Source organism: Rhinopithecus roxellana, chromosome 1 (genome assembly GCF_007565055.1).
Source record: "Rhinopithecus roxellana isolate Shanxi Qingling chromosome 1, ASM756505v1, whole genome shotgun sequence".
In the NCBI taxonomy this organism is placed as follows: Eukaryota; Metazoa; Chordata; class Mammalia; order Primates; family Cercopithecidae; genus Rhinopithecus; species Rhinopithecus roxellana.
The window spans coordinates 49,432,993-49,460,891 of NC_044549.1; the positions used below are offsets into that span (position 1 = coordinate 49,432,993).

The window sequence follows — 27,899 nt, forward strand, 5'->3', positions numbered from 1 at the left end:
CTCAGAGTGGGAGAAGATAATTGAAATACATCTAACAGACAGAAGACTCAGACCCAAAATATACACAAAAAGACAACTTATTAAGAAAAAGATAACATAATAGAAAAATGCACAGAAGAATTGATGCTGTACTTCCAAAAGAAGAATATATAGCGGGGTGCGGTGGCTCAAGCCTGTAATCCCACCACTCCGGGAGGCTGAGGCGGGTGAATCACAAGGTCAGGAGTTCAAGATCAGCCCAGCCAAAATACAAAAAAAATTAGCCGGGCATAGTGGCAGGCACCTGTAATCCCAGCTACTTGGGAGGCTAAGGCAGAGAATTGCTTGAACCCGGGTGGCCAATGTTGCAGTGAGCCGAGATTGCGCCACTGCACCCCAGCCTGGGTGACAGTGAGACTCCGTCTCAAAAAAAAAAAAAAAAAAAAAGAAGTGTATACAAATGGCCAGCGGGGTTATAGTACATATAATGTCATTAGTAATTAGGGAAATGCAGGCCAGGCGCGATGGCTCATGTCTGTAATTCCAACACCTTGGGAGGCTGAGGCAGGTAGATCACCCGAGGTCAGGAGTTTGAGACCAGCCCGGCCAACATGGTTATAAACCCCGTCTCTACTAAAAATACAAAAATTAGCCATGCGTGGTGGCAGGGGCCTGTATTCCCAGCTACTTGGGAGGCTGAGGCACAAGAATTGCTTGAACCCAGGAGGCGGAGGTTGTGGTAAGCTGAGATGGTGCCACTGCACTCCAACCTGGGCGACAAAGCAAGACTGTCTCAAAAGTAATAATAATAATAATTAGGGAAACACATGTTAAAACCATAATAAGACACCAGTATATGCTCATCAGCTAGCAAAACTTTTTCTTTTTCTTTTTCTTTTTTTTTGGAGGCAGAGTCTCGCTCTATCTTCCAGCCTGGAGTGCAGTGGCGTGATCTTAGCTCACAGCAGCCTCCACCTCCCGGGTTCAAGCAATTCTTCTGCCTCAGCCTCCCAAGTAGCTGGGAATACAAGCCCCTGCCACCACGCATGGCTAATTTTTGTATTTTTAGTAGAGACGGGGTTTCTCCATGTTGGCCAGGCTGGTCTCAAACTCCTGACCTCGGGTGATCTCTCTGCCCTGGCTTCCCCAAATTTCAGGATTAGAGGCGTGAGCCACAGCACCTGGCCAAACCTTTTACAAGTTAATATCTCTGCACAATGGGCAAAAATTTTAGTTTCACAATACCAACTGTTGCTGAGGGTGCGGATCAAAGGGACTCTCATTCCCTGAGATAAATAGGTATCATCACTCAGGAACAGTTTGAAATAGTCTGCTAAAGATATGCAAACCCAATGGCCTACAATGTCATTCCTAAACATATACCCTAGAGAAATGTGAGCACACATACCCCCAGCTACATAGACAAAAATATTCGCAGAAGCGTTGCCTATAATACCAAAAAGTGAAAACATCCTAGATGAAAAGAAAGGTAAAGACTTCTGTAAATATTATATGGGTAAGACAATATCAGTAGGAATGGGAAAGTAAGGACCTCTAAAAAATCATTTCCAACAAAAAGTGTGAAACTTTGTAAAATATTTGAAATATGAGTCAAATGTGATTGACCATGGCCTGTGACACAGTCACAGGAGATCCTGTGCCCAAGGTGGTAGGGCTACAGCTCAGTTTTACACATTTTAGACATCAGTCAATATATGTAAGATGTACATTGGTTCCGCCAGGCGTGGTGGCTCACGCCTGTAATCCCAGCACTTTGGGAGGTTGCAGCAGGTGGAACACGAGGTCAGGAGTTCGAGACCAGCCTGGCCAACATGGTGAAACCCTGTCTCTACTAAGAATACAAAAATTAGCTGAGCGTCGTGGTGGGCACTTGTAATCCCAACTACTTGGGAGGCTGAGGCAGGATAATCATTTGAACCCGGGAGGTGGAGGTTGCAGTGAGCCAAGAGCGCACCATTGCACTCCAGCCTGGGCAACAAGGCAAGACTCTGTCTCAAAAAAAAAAAAAAAAAAAGATGTACATTAGTTCCATCTGGAAAGCTGGGACAACTCAAAGCAGGAGGAGGGCGCTTCTAGGTTATCAGTGGATTCAAAGATTTTCTGATTGGTTATTGGTTGAGAGTTTATCTAAAGCCTTGGAATCAATAGAATCCGGGAGTGTCTGGGGTTAAAATAAGGGGTTCTTATTATGCAGATGAAATTAAGGTTCTATTAAGCAGGCTTGAAAGAGAATAGATTGTAAATATTGTTATCAGACTTAAAGAGACAGTTTTATCAGACTTAAAGAGACAGTTTTGCAGGCCCTTTTTTTTTTTTTTTTTTTTTGAGATGGAGTCTGGCTCTGCCTCCCAGGCTGGAGTGCAGTGGCCGGATCTCAGCTCACTGCAAGCCCCGCCTCCTGGGTTTACGCCATTCTCCTGCCTCAGCCTCCCAAGTAGCTGGGACTACAGGCGCCCGCCTCGTCGCCCGGCTAGTTTTTTGTAGTTTTTAGTAGAGACGGGGTTTCACCGTGTGAGCCAGGATGGTCTCGATCTCCTGACCTCGTGATCCGCCCGTCTCGGCCTCCCAAAGTGCTGGGATTACAGGCTTGAGCCACCGCGCCCGGCCTAGGCCCATTTCAAAATATGTCAAAGCAATATATTTTGGGATAAAATATTTGTATTTATTTTGCAACTGCAATCTGTCATGTTGGTATCTTATTGCTACAGAGTCTGCTCTCTCTGTCTCAAAGTCTCTGTTTTAATGTTAATGCTGGTCAGCTGTGCCTGAATTTCAACAGGCAGAAGGTATAACGCTGCCTGTCCCACCACCCATTCCCATGATGGTCTTGATTTGTTTTTCTAAGACCAGCAGAGCGGGCACAAAAGAACCAGCGAATAGGCAAGGGTAGGAGCAAAACTGTAAATTTATTTTTGGTCACCTAGCTTCAGGGGAAGAAGATGGGTAGGGAGAGGTCTGTTGGCCTCCAGCAAAGGAGGCCGACAGAGTCCCCCGGTGGGGCTCTCGGGCGGGGTTCCTGATACAGTCCCAACATCCCAACAGGAGTGGGGCCGGGAAGTCCGCGCGTGGCGTCTGTCCGGAGCGGCTTTTCTAGGAGTGGGAGGGCAATAGGCGGGGCACGGGCGTGTCAGGGGGCGTTCCACAGGTGTGACCAGGTAAATCTTAGTCTCTTCGGATTGACGTCACCTGGCGCATGTCCGGTTGGTCTGCACCTTCCCGGGCGCCAGCGGCATTTTCGCGTGCGCGGGAAAAGCTGGTGATGAAGAACCCAGAAGTGCGCCATCTTGCCTCCGTTCGTCCAAACAGTCCAACCTTTTATTGGTAATAGTGATAAGGGGCACCGTGGTCTGTCTGGCTACTTCCCGCTGTTAAGGGGCGTCATTAAGGTCGGGGCCCATGGTTGGCATTTGGACGTACGGAATCTTGGCACGGAGAAATTTGATGAAAATGGGCACAAAACATAAAATAAGGCACAGTATTAGTATAGGAATGAGGAATGGAAGCATTTGTTGGAATATGGGCAAAACCCAGAAGGATGGTCCCGGCAAGGCTGGGGAGTATGAGATAGTTAAGAAAATTTAGTAAGTTTGAGGCGAGTCGGGGAAAGCCAAACTGATTTCCACTGATTGCTTTCGGTAGGGGCCCTTTTTAGCTGGGAATGAGGAACGAGTGCGCAAAGTAGTTGTTGGCCAGGCAGCAATTAAGGAGTGGAGTTTTTGTGGAGTGGATGGCTTTCCGCTTACTCCTACTACAGAGATATTGGATGGAAGGCTAGGTCCAGAGAAGGACGGCAAAACAGAATAGGTAGCCTCGCTGTTGATTAAAAAATTGTCTTACCCGCTACCAGGAGAGTTGCCCGCGGCTTGGCGAGGGTGATGGGGGTCCCCGAGTCTCGGCACCTTCAGTTGTCGTCGTCCAGATGTAGGAGCTGGAAGGAGCTCCCAGGATCCTGGGAAAGGGGGTCACATGGAGGCGCGGCACCTAGTCTCAGGGTGGGGCAATCAGAATTCCAGTGTCCTCCCTGCTGGCAAGCAGGGCAGGGGGTTGCTGGTGGATGAGGGTTAGGACATTCACTGGCCCAATGTCCTGATGCCTTGCACTTATAGCAAGGCTGCGTTGGGGCTCGGGGACCTTGCGGACACCTGTTGGCATAGTGTCCTGCCTTGCCGCACTTATAGCAGGCTTCTTTTGCAGCCTTGGAGTCTGCAGGGTGTGTGCTCTCTGGCCTGGGGTTACGACTGGGCTGTAAAGCCGCTGCTAGGAGCTGTAACTTCTGTTTGAGGCGAGCCTGCCATCTCCTCTCTGGAGTTATAGACCTTAAAGGCTAATTTAACTAGGTCTTGTATTGGCGTCTGAGGACCATCCTCTACCTTTTGAAGTTTTTTACGAATGTCAGGAGCTGATTGAGAAATGAAATAAGACGCCAAAATGGTGGCCCCTGTAGGGGAGGCTGGATCTAACCGGGTATACTGGGTTAGAACCTCAGTCAGTTTAGGGTAGAGGTTAGGAGTCATAGGCCTGACAAAGATATCTAAATTCCTTTATGTATATGGTAGGATTAGCTGAGAAATCACCTAAACGCTTCTCAATTTTGGAAAGATCGGCCAGTGAAAAAGGGAAATGTACTCTGACTACCCCCTCCGCCCCAGCTACCTCTCGCAAAGGTGCTAACGCTGTAGGAGGGTGTGGGGCAGGAGTGAGGGTATCAGCAGGGCACTTAGAGCGGGTGTGTGCAGAGACAGGGGACCATAGGTGGCCGGCTGAGGACATGGAAGGGGGCACAGGTGTGAGAGGGCTACTAGTCGATGAGGAGCAAGGAGGAGAGTCTGGGCAGGAAGGGAGGGAGTGGAGAGAGCGGGGAGAGAAGGAGGAGTATAGGGCAGATCGGGACGAGAGCGTAAGGCCCAAAAGCCTTGTATGTAATTAATTTCAGACCACTTGCCTAGCCGCTGGCAGAAATTGCTGAGGTCGATCACGCCACAGTGGAAAGGAAAATTAACCGCTTCCTCCTAAGGTCTTGTTCAAGCTGTAAGGTTTTTAAATTGGCTAGGAGGCACCCTAAGGGGGTGCTCTTTGGAAATTTGGACTGGGGGTTTCCCATTTGTTTCCTCTTTACTTACACAACGGACACAATGGAAATGGAAGTGGATCTCTGCCTGGCTTCAAAGCGTCCTTTGGAACCAGCATAGACAGACTGGAGGCTCATGGAGTCAAAGTGGAGATTACCTTCAGGCGGACGTCTCCGTCCTGAACGGATCTCCCGAGCCACTTCGTGGCTCAAAAGTGGGCCTCGGACCTGCGCAGGATTTTTGGCCGAGGGAGGTAAAGAGGAGACAAGGGCACTTACCCCAGAGAGGCCGTGGAGGGAAGCGGGTCTCAGGTCCTGGTCCGTCCGCGGCGTGGAAGGAGGAGGAGGAGGCTCCCCGGACCCTGGGGGCCCTGAGGAGGGGTCTCCTCCCGGGTATCGGCACCAACTGATTTGTTTTTTTAAGACCAGCAGAGCGGGCACAAAAGAACCAGCGAATAGGCAAGGGTAGGAGCAAAACTACAAATTTATTTTTGGTCACCTAGCTTCAGGGGAAGAAGGTGGGTAGGGAGAGGTCTGTCGGCCTCCAGCAAAGGAGGCCGACAGAGTCCCCCGGTGGGGCTGTCGGGCGGGGTTCCTGATACAGTCCCCACATCCCAACAGGAGTGGGGCTGGGAAGTCCGCGCGTGGCGTCTGTCCGGAGCGGCTTTTCTAGGAGTGGGAGGGCAATAGGCAGGGCACGGGTGTGTCAGGGGGCGTTCCGCAGGTGCGACCAGGTAAATCTTAGTCTCTTCGGATTGACGTCACCTGGCGCATGCCCAGTTGGTCTGCACCTTCCCGGGCGCCGGCTGCATTTTCGCGTGCACGGGAAAAGCTGGTGATGAAGAACCCGGAAGTGCGCCATCTTGCCTCCGTTCGTCCAAACAGGTCTGAAATAATGTTTCAGGTTTATTTTTGAATGCCCTTGGTCAAGAGGAGGAATCCATCCAGGTGGCTGGGGGGCTTAGAATTTTATTTTTGGTTTACATCCATTAATGCTGGATGTAATGCTGCCATTAAGAATACTGGCAGAAATGGTAAAAATGAATGTTTTCAGAACTTTAAGAAAAAGACTATGACATGCTAGGTGTTGGCTCACGCCTGTAATCCCAGCACTTTGGGAGGCCAAGGCAGGTAGATCACCTGAGGTCAGGAATTGAAGACCAGACCGGGCAACATGGTGAAACCCCATTTCTACTACAAATACAAAAAATTAGCTGGGCATGGTGGTACATGCCTGTAATTCCAGCTACTCGGGAGACTGAGGCAGGAGAATCACTTGAACCTGGGAGGCAGAGACTGTAGTGAGCTGAGACTGTACACTACACTCTAGTCTGGGCAACAGAGTGAGACTCCATCTCAAAAAAAAAAAAAAAAAAAAAACAGACGAGTAGAATACCAAATTCCAGCATGAAAGCATGAGGAGCTCCATGACCCATTCTCCAGTGAGATTTGTGAAAACTCTAAAGACCCAACTATTTGAAACCTCTAGAAATGGGCTGGTCACAGTGGCTCATACCTGTAATCCCACCACTTTGGGAGGCTTAGATGGAAGAATTGCTTGAGCCGAGGAGTTTGAGACCAGCCAGGACAATATAGGGAGACCCTGTCACTACAGATAATTTAAAAAATAACTGGGCATGATAGCATGCACCTGTGGTCCCAGCTACTCAAGAGGCTGAGGCAAGAGGATTGCCTGAGCCTGGGAGGTCAAGGCTGCAGAGCCTGTCTCAAAAACAAACAAACAAAAACTCTAGAAATGGTCATAAGGGCATCAGGAAAATGCAGAAACACTTATTCAACAAAATCTATGAATATTCTGTAGGAAAAGCAAGCATCTCAGGTATGTGAACAAAAACTGCCACCACTCTCCTCCCTATCAGATCAACAAGGCAGAGAATCTGCCTCAGATTGCTGCTGCTAGACAGGGCTCCCTCTCCCTGCAGCTCCTAGTCAGAAGGCTTTATCTGGCCAGGGTGGCTCACGCCTGTAATCCCAGCACTTTGGGAGGCCAAGGCGGGCAGATCACGAGGTCAGGAGTTTGAGACCAGCCTGGCCAATATGGTGAAACCCCGTCTCTAAAAATACAAAAATTAGCCGGGCATGGTTGTGCGCACCTGTAGTCCCAGCTACTCAGGAGGCTGAGGCAGAAGAATCGCTTGAACCCGGAAGGCGGAGGTTGCAGTGAGCCGAGATCGTGCCACTGCACTCCAGCCTGGGTGACAGAGTGAGACTCTCTCTCAAAATTAAAAAATAAAAATAAAAAAGAAGGCTTTATCTTTGGGATGAGGGAAAGGTCAGCATTTCTCATCCTGCCCCCAGCTACCTGTTGTTTAATCTATGATAGTAGGCAAGCATAGCTGAGAGTAGGAGTTTCTCTTCTGCTATTCAGTCCCAACTTGCAGGATGAAGGTGCTACCTTAGGCATGGTGCACTGAGGAGACTGGAGCCCTGGTCACCCTTGTCCCAGCACTTTGCATTTCAAGAGAGGCCAGTGGAGAGAAATTTGGCTCCTCCCATACCTCCCCACCCACTGAGAGATTAGGTCTTAGAGTCCACTCAGCAAGAACTTGCCATTGTCTTTACCCTGTTTTCCGAGATTTTGCCTGGGGAGAGAAGCAGGCAGTAAAACAGGTAGCTTCTAATCTCCTCCCATTTGCAAGATCATGGGTGCTCTCAATGGAGACCAATTAAACAATGAAAATTAAAGTGAAAGGCAGAACTGGAAGACCGCTAGTTTATAAGAGGGAATGGTGACTAAGACAGGTGAGAAGAGGCCTCCTAGGGTTAGCACAAATGCAAAACACTGAGATCAGAAACTGTTCCTTCAAAGGAGCACATTTGATTGGATTACTTTGAAGAGCAATTTATGCACCCCCCCACCCCGCCCCCGGCATTGTTGAAAACTCTTCTTTTTTTTTTTTTTTTTTGAGACAGAGTCTTGCTCCGTCACCAGGCTGGAATGCAGTGGCTTCATATCGGCTCACCACAACCTCCGCCTCCCGGGTTCAAGTGATTCTCCTGCCTCAGCCTCCCGAGTAGCTGGGACTACAGGTGCCCGCAACCACACCCGGCTAATTTTTTTTTTTTTTTTTTTTTTTTTTGAGACGGAGTCTCACTCTGTCGCCCAGGCTGGAGTGCAGTGGCCGGATCTCAGCTCACTGCAAGCTCCGCCTCCCGGGTTTACACCATTCTCCTGCCTCAGCCTCCCGAGTAGCTGGGACTACAGGCGCCCGCCACCTCGCCCGGCTAGTTTTTTGTATTTTTTAGTAGAGACGGGGTTTCACCGTGTGAGCCAGGATGGTCTCGATCTCCTGACCTCATGATCCGCCCGTCTCGGCCTCCCAAAGTGCTGGGATTACAGGCTTGAGCCAGCGCGCCCGGCCCGGCTAATTTTTGTATTTTAAGTAGAGAGAGGGTTTTACCATGTTGGGCCAGGCTGGTCTCCATCTCTTGACCTCATGATCTGCTCGCCTTGGCCTCCCAAAGTGCTGGGATTACAGGCGTGAGTCACTGTGCCTGGCCTTGTTGAAAACTCTTGAGCAGTCAGCTGCTTAATTTAACTTAATTAAATTAAACTGCAGGGTGTTGTCAGGGAAAGACAGGACAATACCTCTCTCAAGGCAACTGTCATCTCAAGACAGCTATGGACTTACCCATAGCTGCACCTCCTTAAGAAAAAGGGAGGATTAGAGGCGGCGCCGGTGGGATGTGGTTCGGGGCTCCCGGAGGCGGCTGCCGCGGAGGTGGAGGCCCGGACTCGGGCGGGGCGGGATCCAGGGGCGCCTGAGCCGGAGCAGGCCGCGCCTGGAGGCCACAGGCCGCTCGCCCACCTCAGGCCCCTCGGCCGCCGCTCCCCTCCCTGCGCCCTGTTCCCCGCAGGACCAGAGAGGCCGCCGCCGCCGCCTCCGCCCAGTGGTACTCGAGCGAAGGGAAGCCGCGAAGCAGGTCCTGGGGAAGAGCTCGCCTGCTCCTGAGGGAATCGGGGATAAGATGGAGCTTTGAGGAAACCTCTGTAAAGGAGCAGGATGCAACCCACAGGCTGTGGCCGGACAGCTGCTACCCAGCACATGGAGCCTGCACGCGCACGATTTGGTCAAAGAAGCCCCCATACTCCCGGTGAAAAAGATTTCCAGAAGCTGTTCTGTCAATAACAAAGTCTCAAGGAAAACCACAAAACCACCAACACTAAGATCATTCTTGAGTCCAGTTTGAAAAAGTAGGGTCAAATTCTGCAGAGGCGTTCAAGGGACAGGATACCACCCTAATGCCCATTGTGTGAAGGAAAATGCTCTATTCACCATTCCTTAGCTTCTGCTTCTGGTTTCAGAGTTCTCTCTATATTGGAGGGTGTTTTAAAGCTAGAGTGGTCTTTATCCACTTCTATTAACACATCTGAATGTGAAGGTCAAGAGGAGAAAGTGACATGTCCTCAGTCAGAGTAGAGTGAACAAGAAAATAAGACAAACAGCGACTGAGCCCCTGTGCATACTGGGCATTGGCAAGCTACTGGGGATATAGAGATGAAGAAAATGTAATCCCTTCTTCAAGGAGCCCAATCTACCAAGGTAGACAGACATATAGACAAATAGATTATATACTTGCATAGAGAAAAGAAAGAGGAGAAGGGGACCAGTGTGATCTGTGTAAGTATCCTATACAACCCTCCTGCCACAGATCATATTGCCCTTTATAGTGAGGATGGTAATCCCATCTCTGAATTCCACATGTACTTTGCAGTCAGACCACACCCATGTGTGGGTCCTGACTCTACCATTTATAAACAGCATCACTTTCAGCTATTCTCAGCCCTCTAAGCTAGGGTCATTGTCAATAGGGATACTGCCTCACAGGCACCAGAACACCAAAGGAGACCATGTGGGTGAAAGCAACCAACACTGCCGTGGCAGTTCATAGGTGCTTCGAGTTTCCATCTTTTACTTTCAGTCTAATGCAGCACTGCCTGCTTTTTGTTTTTGTTGCTTGGTTTGTTTTTTTCTTACCGTGTTCACCACACTTGTGTCCAAATAGCTTTGGGCTGATGCAAAAGTATCTATGTGGAAGAGACAGAGAAGAGTTGTTCTCATGGAGGGCCTTCAGATGAGTGCTATAGACTCTAGGCAACTCTCAAAGAGGCTTCTCAAGCAGGGTGGGCAATGGGAGCTGCTATGGAATCAATGGACAAACATTGACAGGAACTGCTTTGAGAGGCAGTACTCAGTTGAGTATACTCTGTTAAGGGCTAAAACTTTATAGTCATTCCTTAAACACTGCCTGATGGAATCTTCAGGGTCATATTTTGAAGTAAACTATATTTTACAATGTGAAAAAACAAAACAAAAAAAAAAAAAAAAAAAAGAAAAAGGGAGGATTAGGCCGGGCGCGGTGGCTCAAGCTTGTAATTCCAGCACTTTGGGAGGCCGAAACAGGCGGATCACGAGGTCAGGAGATGGAGACCATCCTGGCTAACATGGTGAAACCCCGTCTCTACTAAAAAACACAAAAAAACTAGCCGGGCGAGGTGGCGGGCGCCTGTAGTCCCAGCTACTCGGGAGGCTGAGGCAGGAGAATGGCGTAAATCCGGGAGGCGGAGCTTGCAGTGAGCCAAAATCTGATCACTACACTCCAGCCTGGGCGACAGAGCGAGACTCTGTCTCAAAAAAAAAAAAAAAAAAAAAGAAAGAAAAAGGGAGGATTGGCCAAGCACGGTGGCTCACGCCTGTAACCCCAGTGTAGCAGGAAGAGCCGCAGACAAAACCCCTCAGACACCGAGTTAAAGAAGGAAGGGGTTTATTCGGCCGGGAACATCAGCAAGACTCCTGTCTCAAGAGCCGAGCTCCCGAGTGAGAAATTCCTGTCCCTTTTAAGGGCTCACAACTCTAAGGGGGTCCACGTGAGAGGGTCGTGATCAATTGAGCAAGCAGCAGTACCTCACTGGGGGTTGCACACAACGGTAATTAGAACAATAGGACAGGGATCTTCACAGTGCTTTTCATATGCAAATAACTGATTAGGTCAGGGTTCAATCTTTAACTACCAGGCCCAGGGTGTGGAACCTGGCTGTCTGCCTGTGGATTTCATTTCTGCCTTTTAGTTTTTACTTCTTCTTTCTTTGGAGGCAGAAATTGGGCATAAGACAATATGAGGGGTGGTCTCCTCTCTTACCAGCACTTTGAGAGGCCAAGGCAGGTGCATCACTTTGAGGAAAGAGAAAGACCCTCTCACATTGTTTTATATTGTTTTATCCTCAGTACCTGTTCTTAGAGAAAAAAAAAATAAGAAGAAGAACGATGAAGTAAAACCAAAGACAGGCAGCCCAGTGCCAGGGCCAGAACCAGGCCCGGATCTGCCCGGCCTAAACCCAGCAGTTAAAAATCAACTCATGACTTAGAAACCGATGTTCCTAACATTGTATAGAAGAACACTGTGAAACTCCCAGCCCTGTTCTGTTTCTCTCTGACCACCGGTGCATGCAGCCCCTGTCATGTACCCCTTGCTTGTTCAAATCAATCACGACCCTTTCATGTGAAATCTTTGGTGTTGTGAGCCCTTAAAAGGGACAGAAATTGTGCACTCAGGAAGCTTGGATTTTGAGACGGTAGCTTGACAAAGCTCCCAGCTGAATAAAGCCCTTCCTTCTACAACTTGGTGTCTGAGAGGTTTTGTCTGCCGCCCGTCCTGCTACATTTCTTGGTTCCCAGACCGGGAAGCGAGGTAATTGACGGACGGCCAACGCAGCCGCTTAGGCGGCTTAAGCCTGCCCTGTGGAGCACCCCTGCGGGGGACTCCAGCCAGCCTGAGTGATGCAATCCAAAGAGCGCTCCCGGGTAGGCAACTGCCCCGGTGGAACGCCTCACCAGAGCAGTGCGTAGCAGGCCCCCGCGGAGGATTAACCCAGTGGCTGAACATGGGGAAGGAACTGGCACTTGAAGTCTGGAAATCTGAAACTTGGTAAGACTAGTCTTTAGAACTTGCCCTACTCCATCTAAGTGGAAGCGTGGCCTGCTCACCCACGGTGTGCCTGTATTGGCATTTTTGTTCTGGTTTTGACTTGACTTAGTAAGACTAGTCTTTGGAACTTGCCCCACTCCATTTGAGTGGAAGCATGTCCCGATCACCCACGGTGTGCCTGTATCGGCACTTCTGTTCTGGTTTTGACTTGACTTGGTAAGACTAGTCTTCAGAACTTGCCGACTCCATCTGAGTAGAAATGTGGCCTGATCACCCATGGTGTGCCTGTATTGGCACTTTTGTTCCGGTTTTGACTTGACTTGAATTGCTGGATACTTTGGTTTTGGTTTTGACTTGGCTTAAATTTCTTGGTACTTGGATTTTGGATTTCGTGGTATTCTGATTTTAGTTTAGTATAAACGATAAAAGTGTGTGTGTGCCCTCTTTACCCGTTCTTTGTTTTTGTAATGAGTGTGTGTGGTGAGAGTGTGGTATTTTGTCTTAGGAAAACATAGGTCAGGCGCAAAGTAAGCCCACCCCATTAGGAACTATGCTAAAAACTTTCAAGAAAAGACTTAATAGAGACTATGGAGTCACTATGACTCCAGGAAAACTTAGAACTTTGTGTGAAATAGACTGGCCAGCATTAGATGTAGGTTGGCCATCAGAAGGAAGCTTAGACAGGTCTGTAGTTTCAAAGGTATGGCACAAAGTAACAGGCAAGCCCAGACACTCAGATCAATTTCCATATACAGATTCCTAGTTACAGCTAGTTTTAGATCCCCCGCAGCGGTGAAGGGGACAGGCAGCAGAAGTACTAGTAGCAAAATGACAGTTAGTTAAGGAAAGTTCTCGCTCCACCGGACAAGGGAAGCTGGCACCTAAAGTTCTGTCTGACCCAGAGCCCAAGGACTCATGGCAGGAGATGGCACCAAGAGTACCTCCCGCCCCTTATCAAGCAGGGAGGCCCCCTTCTCCTGAGCCTGAAGCCCCTAGACCACCCAGAGTAGACAAGAAAGAAAGTGAAGCTGCAGGACAAACTCCTCCCTTGGCAGCCCGCTTACGGCCCAAGACTGGAATCCAAATGCCCCTAAGAGAGCAGTGATATACTAGGGTAGATAAGGACGGACACATGGTGGAAAGGCGTGCCTTTGTGTATCACCCTTTCACCTCGGCTGACCTCCTCAATTGGAAAAATAACACTCCATCTTGCACTGAATAGACTCAAGCTCTAATTGACTTGCTCCAAACAATTATCCAGACTCATAATGCCACTTAGGCTGATTGCCACCAGCTACTCATGTACCTCTCTAACACAGATGAAAGGCGAAGGGTGCTGCAGGCGGCAGCTAAAGGCTAGAGGAGCACATCCCAGCCGATTATCAAAATCCCTGGGAATATATAAAAATTCAGCTGCCAGGAACGGACCCTCAATAGGACCCAAATGAAGGACCAGATATGGAGAGGCTAAGATGGTACTGAGAGGCATTAATTGAAAAGTTTAGGCCGGGCGCGGTGGCTCAAGCCTGTAATCCCAGCACTTTGGGAGGCCGAGACGGGTGGATCACGAGGTCAGGAGATCGAGACCATCCTGGCTAACATGGTGAAACCCCATCTCTACTGAAAAAAAAAAAATACAAAAAACTAGCTGGGCGAGGTGGCGGGCGCCTGTAGTCCCAGCTACTCGGGAGGCTGAGGCAGGAGAATGGCATAAGCCCGGGAGGTGGAGCTTGCAGTGAGCTGAGATCCGGCCACTGCACTCCAGCCCGGGCAACAGAGCGAGACTCCATCTCAAAAAAAAAAAAAAAAAGAAAGAAAGAAAAGTTTAAAAAAGAGGCTCAAAAGGTTACCAATGCAAATAACATTTCTGAAGTCATCCAAGGAAAAGAAGAAAGCCCAGCCCAGTTCTATGAAAGACTGTGTGAAGCTTATCGTATGTACACTCCTTTTGATCTGGATAGTCCTGAACATCAGAGTATGATTAATATGGCTTTAGTTAGTCAGAGCACAGAAGATATCAGGAGAAAATTGCAAAAACAGGCTAGGTTTGCAGGAATGAATACCTCGCAGTTACTGGAAATAGCTAATCAAGTATTTGTAAATAAAGATGCAACAAGCTGCCGAGAAAGCCGTAAGGAGGGCAAAAGCCAGGCCAAGTGAAACGCTGATTTGCTGGCTGCAGCAATTAAAAGAATCCCCCAGAAAGGGAAGGGAAAAGGGGGTTCCAGAAAGAATGCCCAGTCCAATCACTCACGTCTGCAACGTGACCAATGTGCCTATTGTAAAGAAATAGGACATTAGAAAGACAAATGTCCCCAACTAAGAGAAAAACAGAGTGATGCAGAACAAAAGACCTCAAGGAACTTTGTTCAATCTAGCTGAAAGGCTGCTAGACTGAAGAGGACCGGGCTCAAATGCCCCCAAGGAGCCCATGGTCAGGATAACAATAGGGGGCAAGGACATCAAGTTTTTGATGGATACCAGAGCTGAACACTCGGTAGTAACCACTCCAGCGCTAAAAAGACCATTGATATAATTAGAGCAACAGGAGTCTCCGCCAAGCAGGCTTTCTACCTACCGCAGACCTGCTCGGTAGGAGGACATAAAGTGACTCATCAATTTCTGTATATGCCTGACTGCCCTTTGCCTTTGGTAGGAAGAGACTTGCTTAGCAAGCTGACAGCCACTATTTCCTTTACAAAACAAGGCTCTTTATAGCTGGAGTTACCTGAAACAGGAGTCATCATGGCCCTTACAGTCCCCCAAGAAGAAGAGTGGAGACTTTTCCTAACTGAGCCAGGTCAGGAAATAACACCGGCTCTAGTTAAGCAATGGCCCCAGTATAGGAGGAGGACAATCCTCCGGGACTGGTAATCAATCAAGTCCCCATACTCAGAGAAGTTAAGCCTGGGGCCCAGCCAATCAGACAAAAGCAGTATCCAGTTCCCAGGGAAGCCCTTAAAAGAATACAGACTCATCTTAAAAGCTTAAAAGCCTTTGGAATTATAGCTCCTTGCCAGTCTCCATGGAACACCCTCCTTTTACCTGTCCCTAAACCAGGGACCAAAGACTATCGACTTGTACAAGACTTACGGTTGGTAAACCAAGCTACAGTGACTCTGCACCCAACAGTTCCTAACCCTTACACATTGTTAGGATTGTTGCCAGCTGAGGACGGCTGGTTTACTTGTCTGGACTTGAAAGATGCCTTCTTTAGCATCAGGCTAGCTCCTGAGAGCCAAAAGCTGTTTGCCTTTCAGTGAGAAGATCTGAGGTCAGGTGTCACCACTCAGTACACTTGGACTCGGCTTCCCCAGGGGTTCAAAAATTCCCCCATCGTCTTCAAGGAGGGGTTGGCTGGAGACCTCCAGAAGTTTCCTGCTAAAGATCTAGGCTGCATCCTGCTCCAGTACGTAGACGACCTTCTGCTAGGACACTCCACAGCCGTCAGGTGTGCAGAAAGGATGGATGCCCTGCTTCGGCACCTGGAGGACTGTGGGTATAAACTGTCCAAGAAGAAAGCTCAGATATGCAGACAGCAGGTACATTACCTAGGATTCACTATTCGAAAAGGGGAGCACGGCCTAAGGTCAGAAAGAAAGCAGGTCATTGTTTGGACGAATGGAGGAAGGATGGTGCACTTCCGGGTTCTTCATCACCAACTTTTCCCACGCGTGCGAAAATGCAGCCGGCGCCCGGGAAGGTGCAGACCAACCGGGCATGCACCAGGTGACGTCAATCCAAAGAGACCAAGATTTACCTGGTTGCACCTATGGAATGCTCCCCGACACGCCCGTGTCCCGCCTATTGCCCTCCCACTCCTAGAAAAGCCGCTCCCAGCAGACGCCCCGCGTGGACTTCCCAGCCCCCAGTCGGGACTGTATTAGGAACTCCGTCCGAGAGCTCACCGGGCGACTCTCTTGGCCTCCTTTGCGGGAGGCGGACAGACCTCTCCCTACCCACCTCCTTCCCTGAAGCTAGGTGACCAAAAATAAATTTGCAGTTTTGCTCCTAGCCTTGCCTACTCGCTGGTTCTTTTGTGCCCACTCTGGTGGTCTTTAGAAAAAACAAATCAGTCATCTGCAGCCTACCAGAACCTAAAACCAGGAGGCAAGTAAGAGAATTTTTAGGAGATGTAAAGTTTTGCAGATTATGGATTCCAAACTTTGTGGTGCTAGCCAAACCATTTCATAGGGTTACAAAAGGGGGTGACAAAGAGCCCTTTGAATAGGGGCCTCTACAACAGCAAGGCTTTTATAAGTTAAAAGAAAAACTTATGTTGGCCCCAGCTTTAAGATGACCAGATTTGACAAAGCCTTTCACACTCTATGTGTCAGAAAAGGAAAAAACGGCAGTAGGAGTTTTAACTCAAACTGTAAGGCCCTGGCCAAGACCAGTGGCCTACCTCTCAAAACAACTAGATAGAGTTTCTAAAGGCTGGCCTCCATGTCTGAGATCCTTGGCGGCAACAGCCCTGTCAGCATAAGAAGCAGATAAGCTAAGCCTTGGACAGAGCTTAAATATAAAAGCCTCCCATGCAGTGGTAACTCTGAAGAATACCAAAGGACACCATTGGCTAACAAATGCCAGATTAACTAAGTACCAAGGCTTGTTATGTGAAAACCCCCGCATAACCATTGAAGTCTGTAACACTTTAAATCCTGCCACCTTGCTCCCAGTATCTGACAGCCCTGTTGAACATAACTGTGTAGAGGTGTTAGACTCTGTCTATTCTAGCCGACCAGATCTTCGAAACCAGCCATGGGCATCGGTAGATTAGGAGTTATACGTGGACAGGAGCAGCTTCATCAACTCGCAAGGAGAAAGGTGCGCAGGATATGCGGTAGTAACTTTAGATGATGTTGTTGAACCTAGGCCATTGCCCCAGGGCACTTCGGCCCAAAAAGCAGAACTCATTGCTCTAACTCGGGCTCTGGAACTCAGTGAAGGTAAGACTATAAACATCTATACTGATTCTCGATATGCCTTTCTAACCCTTCAAGTATATAAAACATTGTATAAAGAAAAAGGCCTGTTAAATTCTGAAGGAAAAGACATAAAATATCAACAAGAAATTCTACAATTATTAGAAGAAGTGTAGAAACCACAAAGGGTGGCAGTCATGCATTGCTGGGGACACCAGCGAATTTCCACCTCGGTGAGCCAAGGAAACTCCCGAGCAGACACAGAGGCACGAAAAGCAGCATCCCCTCCTTACCGGGCATCAGTCACAGCCCCACTACTCCCTCAAACGCTTGATCTGGTGCCAACTTATTCTAAAGAGGAAAAAGATTTTCTTCAAACAGAGGAAGGACAAATAATAAAGGAAAGATAGATAAAGTTATCAGATGGAAGAATAGTTGTGCCACAGCTGCTAGGAGCCATAGTCATGCTGGCTGTACATGAAACTACCCATTTAGGCCAAGAATCACTCGAAAAGCTGTTAGCTACTTGCTAAAACAATAGCGCAGCAAGATGTGTTACCTGTCAACAGCACAATGCAAAGCAAGGCCCCTCTGTGCCTCCTGGCATACAAGCCTATGGAGCGGCTCCTTTGAAGATCTTCAGGTGGACTTCACAGAGATGCCTAAATGCAGAGGTAACAAGTATTTACTGGTTCTAGTGTGTACTTACTGTAGGTGAGTGGAGGCTTATCCAACACGAACTGAAAAACTCGTGAAGTAACCCCTGTGCTTCTTCAAGATCTCATCCCTAGGTTTAGACTGCCCCTACGAGTTAGCTCAGATAATAGGCCGGCATTTGTGGCTGACTTGGCACAAAAGACAGCAAAAGTATTAAGAATCACATGGAAGTTACATGCCGCTTATCGACCTCAGAATTTCGGAAAGGTGGAGCAAATGAATCGAACTATCAAAAATAGTCTAAAGAAATTATGTCAGGAGACAAGATTAAAATAGATACAAGCCTTTCCTATAGTATTGTTTAAAATTAAGTGTACCCCCTCTAAGAAAACAGGATACTCCCCCTATGAAATTCTGTATCATAGGCCTCCTCCTATACTGCGAGGACTTCCAGGTATTCCCCAAGAGTTAGGTGAGATTGAAGTACAGTGGCAGCTACAGGCCTTAGACAAAATTGCCCAGACTATCTCAACTTAAGTAAATAAGACGTGCCCAGTCGTAAATAAGACGTGCCCAGTCAGCTTATTCTCCCCAGTTCACCCTTTTGATCCAGGTGACCATGTGTGGATCAAGGACTGGAACGTGGCTCCATTGTGGCCACAGTGGAGGGGACCCCAGACCGTTATCCTGACCACTCCCACAGCGGTAAAGGTGGGAGGAATCCCAGCCTGGATTCACCATAGCCATGTGAAACCTGCAGCTGCTGAGACCTAGGAGGCCAAACCAAGCCTGGACAATCCCTGCAAAGTGACCCTGAGGAAAACGACAAGCCCTGGTCCAGTCACACCCGGAAGCTGACTGGTCTATGCACGGCCGAAGCATGAGGAAAATCATCGTAGGACTTATTTTCCTTATAACATGGACTTGTGTGGTAAAAGCTTCCACTGCTTCTTTCTACACAGAGGACTGCCTTCAGTGTGTACATCAGGTCACTGAGGTAGGACAAGTTAAGACAATCTTTTTATTTTATAGCTATTATGAATGCCTAAGAACTCCAAAAGGAACCTGTCTGTATAATAACACCCAGTACAAGGTATGTGATCCAGGAAGTGACCAGCCCGATGTGTGCTATGACTCCTCTGAACCTTCCATCAAAGATCATAGTCTTTGAAATAAGACTAAAGACTGGTCCTTTCCTAAAAGACACAAGTAAAGTAATAGCTAAAACAGAAGAAAGAGGGGTCCCCAAAAATGTAACCTTAAAATTGATGTCTGTGCCGCTATTAATAGTAAGTGGCATAGGATAGGATGCAGTTCTCTAGATTAAGAAAAAAGTTACACAGCAGAAAATAAGTATATCTGTCAAGAATCCTATTCATGTGACATGTGTCAATACTGGTCTTGTGTCATTTAGGCTACCTGGAAAGAAGATGAAAAAGATCCTGTTTGGCTCCAAAAAAGAGAAGCCAGCCCCTCTTGCATGAGTAGGAGCTTCAACCCTTTAGAATTAGTAATCACAAACCCCACAGACCCAAAATAGAATAAAGGAAAATATGTAACATTAGGCATTGATAGAAAAGGACTAGATCCTAGCGTAAGCCTCCTAATAGAAAGAGATGCTCAAAGACGCTCCCCAGACCAGTATTTCAGACTTTCTATGATGAACTCAATGTGCCAGTACCTGAGATTCCAGGAAAAACTAAAAATTTGTTTTTGCAATTAGCCGATCATGTAGCCCAGTCTCTAAAAGTCACTTCGTGTTATGTTTGTGGAGGAACCATAACAGGAGATAACTGGCCATAGGAAGCCTGAGAATTAGTTCCTACAGACCCAGTTCCTGACGAGTTCCCGGCCCAAAAGAACCACCCTGACAATTTTTACCTTCTAAAAACCTCAATTATTAGACAGTATTGTATAGTTAGAGAAGGAAAAGGATTCACTGATCCTGTAAGGTGGCTTAGTTGTCTTAGGCAAAAGCTATATAATGGTACTGCAAAAACAGTTACATGGTAGAGTTCCAGTTACACAGAAAGAAATCCATTCAGTAAATTTCCAAAGTTGCAGACTGTTTAAGCCCACCCAGAATTCCACCGGGACTGGACGGCCCCCACCAGGTTATACTGGATATGTGGACACAGAGCTTATGCTAAGCTGCCTGCTCAGTGGACAGGTAGCTGTGTAATTGGCACCGTTAAGTCATCTTTCTTCTTACTGCCCATAAAAACAAGTGAACTTCTAGGCTTTTCATTTTATGCTTCCTGCGAAAAACGAAGCATAGCCATAGGTGATTAGAAAGATGATGAATGGCCCCCAAAAAGAATCATACAATACTGTAGACCCGCCACTTAGGCACAAGATGGCTCATGAGGATATCGGACCCCCATCTACATGCTCAACGAATCATACGGTTGCAAGCTGCTTTAGAAATTACTACAAATAAAACCGGTCAAGCCCTGACTGTTCTGGCCCAGCGAGAAACTCTGATGAGAAATGCTATCTATCAAAATAGACAAGCTCTTGACTACTTGCTAGCAGCTGAAGGAAGAGTTTGTAGAAAATTCAAACTTACTAATTGTTGTCTACACATAGATGATCAAGGGTAAGTAGTTGAAGATATAAAGATATAACACAACTGGCACATGTACCCATGCAAGTGTGGCACGGACTTAATCCAGGAGCCATGTTTAGAAATTAGTTCCCTGCAATAAGATGATTTAAAACTCTTATAATAGGAGTAATAATAAGAACTTGCTTACTGCTCCCTTGTCTAATACCTGTACTTCTCCAAATGATAAAAAGATTTGTCGCTACTTTACTTCACCAAAATGCTTCAGCACAAGCACACTATATAAATCACTATCAATCTATTGCATAAGAAAACATAAATAATGAAAATGAGAGTGAGAGCTCCCACTAATAAAATGAGTGAAAGTCTCAAAGAGGAGAAATGAGGAAAAAGAAAGACCCTCTCACATTGTTTTATATTGTTTTATCCTCAGTACCTGCTCTTAGAAAATAATAATAATAAGAAGAAGAACAATGAAGTAAAACCAAAGACAGGCAGCCCAGTGCCAGGCCCGGAACCGGGCCCGGATCTGCCCGGCCTAAACCCAGTAGTCAAAAATCAACTCATGACTTAGAAACCAATGTTCCTAACATTGTATAGAAGAACACTGTGAAACTCCTGACCTTGTTCTGTTTCTCTCTGACCACCGGTGCATGCAGCCCCTGTCACGTACCCCTTGCTTGTTCAAATCAATCATGACCCTTTCATGTGAAATCTTTAGTGTTGTGAGCCCTTAAAAAGGACAGAAATTGTGCACTCAGGGAGCTCGGATTTTGAGACAGTAGCTTGCCGATGCTCCCAGCTGAATAAAGCCCTTCCTTCTACAACTTGGTGTCTGTGAGGTTTTGTCTGTGGCCCATCCTGCTACAACTTGAGGTCAGGAGTTTGAGACCAGCCTGGCCAACATGGCAAAACCCTGTCTCTACCAAAAATACAAAAATCAGTGGACATGGTGGCGGTCACCTGTAATTCCAGCTACTCAGGAGGCTGAGGCATGAGAATTGCTTGAACCCGGGAGACAGAGATTGCAGTGAACCGAGATCACACCATTACACTACAGCCTGGGTGACAGAGCAAGACTCTGTCAAAAAAAAAAAGAGAAGAAAAGAAAGAAAGAAAAAATGGAAAGCAAGGAAGGAAGGAAGGAAAGCAGAAGGGAAGGGAAGGAAAGAAGAAGGGAAGGGAAGGGAAGAAGAAGGGAAGGGAAGGGAAGAAGAAGGGAAGGGAAGGGGAGGGGAGGGGAGGGGAGGGGAGGGGAGGGGAGGGGAGGGAAGGGGATTTACACTGTGAGAGGAAAGACAGGCTTCACTTAAATAATCCAGTAAGTCAGCCGGGTGTGGTGCTCATGCCTATAATCCCAGCACTTTGGGAGACCGAGGCAGGTGGATCACCTGAGGTCAGTTTGAGACCAGCCTGGCCAACATGGTGAAACCCCGTCTCTACTAATGAGGGAAAAGAGAGACCCTCTCATATTGTTTTATACTCAGTACTTTTTTTTTTTTTTTTGAGACGGAGTCTCACTCTGTGGCCCAGGCTGGAGTGCAGTGGCCGGATCTCAGCTCACTGCAAGCTCCGCCTCCTGGGTTTACGCCATTCTCCTGCCTCAGCCTCCCGAGTAGCTGGGACTACAGGTGCCCGCTACATCGCCCGGCTAGTTTTTTGTATTTTTTTAGTAGAGACGGGGTTTCACCGTGTTAGCCAGGCTGGTCTCGATCTCCTGACATCGCGATCCGCCCGTCTCGGCCTCCCAAAGTGCTGGGATTACAGGCTTGAGCCACTGCGTCCGGCCTTACTCAGTACTTATTTTAAGAAAAAACAAGGAAGTGAAACCAAAGACAGGCAGCCCAGCGCCAGGCCCAAAACCTGGCCTAAACCTAGTAGTTAAAAATCAACTCATGACTTAGAAACCGATGTTAGCCATAGATTCCCAGCATTGTATAAAAGAACACTGTGGGCCGGGTGCAGTGGCTCAAGCCTGTAATCCCAGCACTTTGGGAGGCCGAGACGGGCGGATCACAAGGTCAGGAGATCGAGACCATCCTGGCTAACACGGTGAAACCCCGTCTCTACTAAAAATACAAAAATTAGCTGGGCGTGGTGGTGAGCACCTGTAGTGCCAGCTACTCGGGAGGCTGAGACAGAATGGCATGAACCCGGGAGGCGGAGCTTGCAGTGAGCCGAGATCACACCACTGCACTCCAGCCTGGGTGACAGAGTGAGACTCCGTTTCAAAAAAAAAAAAATTCAAGAAAGGGAAAAAATGGGGGAGGCAGAATTTATATAAAAAGAATGTTATGCCGGGCGCGGTGGCTCAAGCCTGTAATCCCAGCACTTTGGGAGGCCGAGACGGGCGGATCACGAGGTCAGGAGATCGAGACCATCCTGGCTAACACGGTGAAACCCCGTCTCTACTAAAAACTACAAAAAACTAGCCGGGCGACGTGGCGGCGCCTGTAGTCCCAGCTAACCGGGAGGCTGAGACAGGAGAATGGCGTAAACCCGGGAGGCGGAGCTTGCAGTGAGCTGAGATCTGGCCACTGCACTCCAGTCCGGGCGACAGAGCGAGACTCCGCCTCAAAAAAAAAAAAAAAAAAAAAAAAAAAAAAAAAAAAAAAAAAAGAATGTTATATGGTAAATTCTTGCCCTGAAATAAATTAACTGGTTGTTTAAATAAAAACATGTTTGTAGTAAGTCAGAAAGTTGAGACACGTCAAAAACTTGTCTGTGAAAGAAAAAAAAGTTATAAAAAAATTTTATGCAAAAACTGTTGTATAATTTAAAAGTAATAAGGCCTCCTGAGTACTATTGAAGGAACAGTTTATGTGCAAGGCGTATAAGAAAAGTGAAATATACCTTTGGTAAAAAGATTATAAGGAGGCATAAGAATGTGGATTTTGGCCGGGCGCGGTGGCTCAAGCCTGTAATCCCAGCACTTTGGGAGGCCGAGACAGGCGGATCACGAGGTCAGGAGATCAAGACCATCCTGGCTAATATGGTGAAACCCCGTCTCTACTAAAAAATACAAAAAGCTAGCCGGACGAGGTGGCGGGCGCCTGTAGTCCCAGCTACTCGGGAGGCTGAGGCAGGAGAATGGCGTAAACCCCGGAGGCGGAGCTTGCAGTGAGCTGAGATCCAGCCACTGCACTCCAGCCTGGGCGACAGAGCGAGACTCCGTCTCAAAAAAAATAAATAAATAAAAAATAAAAAAATAAAAATAAGAATGTGGATTTTTACCTACATAAAAAGGTTAAAAAAATTATTGTTTTGAAAGTTTAAGCAAGTTTTAAAACGTTAATTGTAAAGAAAATTCTCTGTGTAAACGTATTTGCTAAAGTTAAAGACGTATCATCCAGTTTTTCTGTGAACTGGACATTAAAGTAAAAATGCAGCAGCTTTTTCTTAAAGCATCAACCTGCTCTTCAACAAAAATTACAAAAGGTTAAAAAGAGTCTATAAAATCTTAGAGTCAAACATGAAAAATTGGATAAACATGTCTACAAGGTTTTATTAAAATTAAGTTTAACGGCCGGGCGTGGTGGCTCAAGCCTGTAATCCCAGCACTTTGGGAGGCCGAGACGGGCAGATCACGAGGTCAGGAGATCAAGACCATCCTGGCTAATACGGTGAAACCCCGTCTCTACTAAAAAAAAAATACAAAAAACTAGCCGGGCGACGAGGCGGGCGCCTGTAGTCCCAGCTACTCGGGAGGCTGAGACAGGAGAATGGCGTGAACCCGGGAGGCGGAGCTTGCAGTGAGCTGAGAGCCGGCCACTGCACTCCAGCCTGGGCGGCACAGCAAGACTCCGTCTCAAAAAAAAAAAAAAAAAAAATTAAGTTTAACATTAATAACACACTAATATAAAGATAAAATTTAGCTTATCTGGTAAAAAAAAAATCATACAAGAAGCATTATTAAATATAAAATGGTGTTTAGCTTTCTTTGGTCTAAAAACTAATAAAGAAAGGTGCTAAAGGAAACATTCCTTGTATTAGAGGATCACAGAAGTTAAGAACTTTTTTTTTTTTGAGACGGAGTCTCGCTCTGTCGCCCAGGCTGGAGTGCAATAGCCGGATCTCAGCTCACTGCAAGCTCCGCCTCCCAGGTTCACGCCATTCTCCTGCCTCAGCCTCCCGAGTAGCTGGGACTATAGGCACCCGCTACCTCGCCCGGCTAGTTTTTTGTATTTTTTAGTAGAGACGGGGTTTCACCGGGTTAGCCAGGATGGTCTCGATCTCCTGACCTCGTGATCCACCCGTCTCGGCCTCCCAAAGTGCTAAGATTACAGGCTTGAGCCACCGTGCCCGACAGAAGTTAAGAACTTAAAACAAACTTTGGCAATTAAGACAGCATACCAGATGCAAATGCCTGGCTAAAATGGATCAAATATTCCATCTGCATGTTAAACAAAAGCAATTGTTATGTTTGTGCCCATGGCAGGCCAGAGGCCCTGATTGTCCCCCTTCCACTAAGGTGGTCCTCCAGTCAACCAGGCGTAGGCTGCATGGTAGCTCTTTTCCAGGATTCTACAGCCTGGAGTAATAAGTCATGCCAGGCTCTCTCTGCTATATCCCAAAGTCCCTGCGGCTCAGCCCCCGAGGGCCATCCAGCTTCCATCTCCCAACACTAAGTTCATTTTGTATCTCTCACACCAGAAAGGAAACTTAGCATTCCTTGGAGACCTGAAGGGATGCAGTAAGCTTAAGAATTTTCAAGAGCTTTTCAATCAGTCAGCCCTTGTTCATCCCCGAGAGGATGTCTGGTGGTACTGTGGTGGACCTTTACTGGGCACTCTGCCGAATAACTAGAGTGGCACTTGTGCTTTAGTCCATTTGGCTATCCCTTTCCCCTGGCATTTCATCAACCACAGGAAAAAATAAACTAAAATAATAAGACATCGTAAAGCGAGAGAAGCCCCTTATAGGTCTTTCAACTCTCACATCTATTTAGATGCAATTGGAGCCCTGCAAGGAATACCAGATCAATTTAAAGCTTGAAATCAAATAGTTACAGGATTTAAGTCAATATTTTGGTAGATGACAGTCAATAAAAATGTAGATTAAACTACATCTATTACAACCAACAGCAAAAAGCTTTTCATGAGTTAAAAAGAAAAACTCATGTCGGCCCCAGCCCTGAGGCTACCTAACTTGACAAAACTCTTTACACTCTATGTGTCAGAAAGAGAAAAAATAGCAGTTGGAGTTCTAATTCAGACTGTAGGTCTCTGGCCAAGGCCAGTGGCCTATCTCTCAAAACAACTAGACAGGGTTTTCAAAGGCTGGCCCCCATGTCCAAGGGCCCTGGCAGCAACAGCCCTGTTAGCACAAGAAGCAGAGAAGCTAACTCTTAGGCAAAACCTAAACATAAAGTCCCCCCATGCTGTGGTAATTTTAATAAATACCAAAGGACACCATTAGCTAATGAATGCTAGACTAACTAGACACCAAAGCTTGCTCTGTGAAAATCCCCACATAACCACTGAAGTTTGCAACACCCTAAACCCCACCACCTTGCTCATGGTATCAGAGAGCCCAGTTAAACATAACTGTGTAAAAGTATTGGATTCAGTTTATTCTAGTGAGCCCAACCTCCAAGACCATCCTTAAACATCAGTAGACTGAGAGCTGTACGTGGATGGGAGCAGCTTCACCAACCCCTGCAAAGTGCCTATGAAGAAGACGACAAGCTCTGCTCCAGTCACACCCGGAAGCTGACTGGTCCATGCACGGCTGAAACATGAGGAACTCATCGCAGGACTCATTTTCCTTAAAATTTGGACTTGTACAGTAAGTACTTCAACTGACCTTCCTCAGACTGAGGGCTGTTCCCAGGCCACTGAGGTAGGACAAAAGATTGCTACAGTCCTATTATTTTATGGTTATTATTAGTGTACCAGGACTCTAAAAGAAACTTGTTTGTATAATGCTATTCTATCCAAGGTATGTAGCCCAGGAAATAACCAACCTGATGCGTGTTATGACCCATTTTAAGCCACCCACGATCAAAGTTTTTAAAATAAAATCAAGGACTGGTCCTTTTCTAGGCAACACAAGTAAAGTAATAGCTAGGACAAAAGAAAGAAGGGTCTCCAAGCACATAACCCTAAAATGTAATGCTTGTACCACTATCAATAGCAATCGGCATAGAATAAAATGCAGTTCTTTAAATTAAAAAAAAAATGTTACACAGCAGGAAATAAGTATATCTGCCATGAATTAAGCTTATGTACAAATGTGTGTAATTACTGGTCTTATGTCATCTAGACTACTTAGGAAAAGGATGAAAAAGATCCTGTTTAGCTCCGAAAAGGAGAAGACAGCCCCTCCTGTACGAGTGGAAGCTGCAACCCCTTAAAATTAATAATTACAAATCCCTTAAACCTAAGGTAAAAAAAGGAGAACACGTATCTCTGGGCATCAATAGGAAAGGACTAGGTCCTAGAATAAATACCTTAGTAAAAGAGAAGGTTCATAAACTCTCTCCGGAACCAGTATTTCAGACTTTTTTTTTTTTTTTTTTTTTGAGACGGAGTCTTGCTCTGTCACCCAGGCTGGAGTGCAGTGGCAGGATCTCAGCTCACTGCAAGCTCCGCCTCCCGGGTTTACGCCATTCTCCTGCCTCAGCCTCCCGAGTAGCTGGGGACTACAGGCGCCCGCCACCTCGCCTGGCTAGTTTTTTGTATTTTTAGTAGAGACGGGGTTTCACCGTGTTAGCCAGGATGGTCGCGATCTCCTGACCTCGTAATCCGCCCGTCTCGGCCTCCCAAAGTGCTGGGATTACAGGCTTGAGCCACCGCACCCGGCCGTATTTCAGACTTTCTATGATAAACTAAATGTGCCAGTACCAGAGACTCCAGGAAAAACCAGAAATTTGTTTTTGCAATTAGCCGAGCATGTAGCCCAGTCTCTAAACGTCACTTCATGTTATGTTTGTGGAGAAACTATAACAAGAGATCAATGGCCATAAGAAGCCCGAGAATTAGTGCCTACAAACCCAGTTCCTGATGAATTCCTGGCCCAAAAGAATCACCCTAATCATCTCTAGGTTCTAAAACTCTCAATTATTGGACAATATTGCATAGCTAGAAAAAGGAAAAAATTCACTCATTCTGTATGTTATCTGGGGCAAAAACTGTACAATGGTACCAAAGAAAACAGTTACATGGTGGAGTTCCAATTACACAGAAAAATATCCATTCAGTAAATTTCCAAGGTTGCAGACTGTCTGGGCCCACCCAGAATTCCACTGGGACTGGACTGCCCCCACCAGGTTATACTGGATATGTAGACATAGAGCCTACGCTAAGCTGCCTGACCAGTGCACAGGTAGTTATGTTATTGGCACTATTAAACCATTTTTCTTCCTACTGCCCATAAAAAACAGGCGAACTCCTGGGCTTCCCAGTCTATGCTTCCTGTGGAAAATGAAGCATAGCCATAGGTAATTAAAAAGATGATAAATGACCTCCTAAAAAACTATACAGTGCTATAGGCCTGCCACTTAGACATAAGATGGCTCATGGGGATACTGGACCCCCATTTACATGCTCAACCAAATCATATGGTTACAAACTGGTTTAAAAATCATCACTAATAGCCAGGCGCAGCGGCTCACGCCTGTAATCCCAGCACTTTGGGAGGCCGAGGTGGGTGGATCACCTGAGGTCAGGAGTTCGAGACCAGCCTGACCAACATGGAGAAACCCCGTCTCTACTAAAAATACAAAATTAGCCGG

The 27,899-nt window shown here is 47.0% G+C and overlaps 1 pseudogene; it reads left to right on the top strand.

The window, feature by feature from the left end:
* Positions 1–9,058: 9,058 nt before the first annotated feature.
* Positions 9,059–9,366, top strand: LOC115900795 (annotated as a pseudogene).
* Positions 9,367–27,899: the final 18,533 nt, after the last annotated feature.